Source organism: Tupaia chinensis, unplaced genomic scaffold, assembly GCF_000334495.1.
Source record: "Tupaia chinensis unplaced genomic scaffold, TupChi_1.0 Scaffold000494_1, whole genome shotgun sequence".
NCBI classification, from domain to species: domain Eukaryota; kingdom Metazoa; phylum Chordata; class Mammalia; order Scandentia; family Tupaiidae; genus Tupaia; species Tupaia belangeri.
The window spans coordinates 4,539,991-4,540,525 of NW_006160006.1; positions in this window are offsets into that span (position 1 = coordinate 4,539,991).

Consider the following 535-nt stretch of genomic DNA (forward strand, 5'->3'; position numbering starts at 1 on the left):
CCACTTGATGGTTATGACTTAAATGTAATTATATAAAACGACATGAAGATGTTTATGTCGGGACCTCAGTGCTCCAGTATTAAGAAATGGTTCAGTCCTCACATGAGTAGAAGAGAAAAAAGTCATCTAAGCTCTTTGCTCATTAAAAAATTGTGTCATAGGGCTGGTCCTACAGCCTAGTGGTTAAGGAGCCAGATCCTACACAGATTGCATGGTTTGAGTCCCAGCCTCGCAACTTAAAACACACTGGGGGACCAGCAGTTAGCGTAATGGCTATGTCGCTGGACTCCCACGTAGTCGACCACGGTTCATGTCCCGGACCCAGTGGCTTAAAACTCACGCCGGGCGTGTGTGTGTGTGTGTGCCCAAGATCCCGAGAGGAGAATGGAGGAGAAGGGATTGCGGCGTGGCCATCCCCCCAGGGGGTGATTTCTTGCTTTCTGCCTCTCTGTCTCTCTCTCTATCTTTCTGGCGAGCACACGTGCCCTATAGCAAAAACCTCTCAAAAAAAAAAAAAAAAAAAAAAAACACCAAA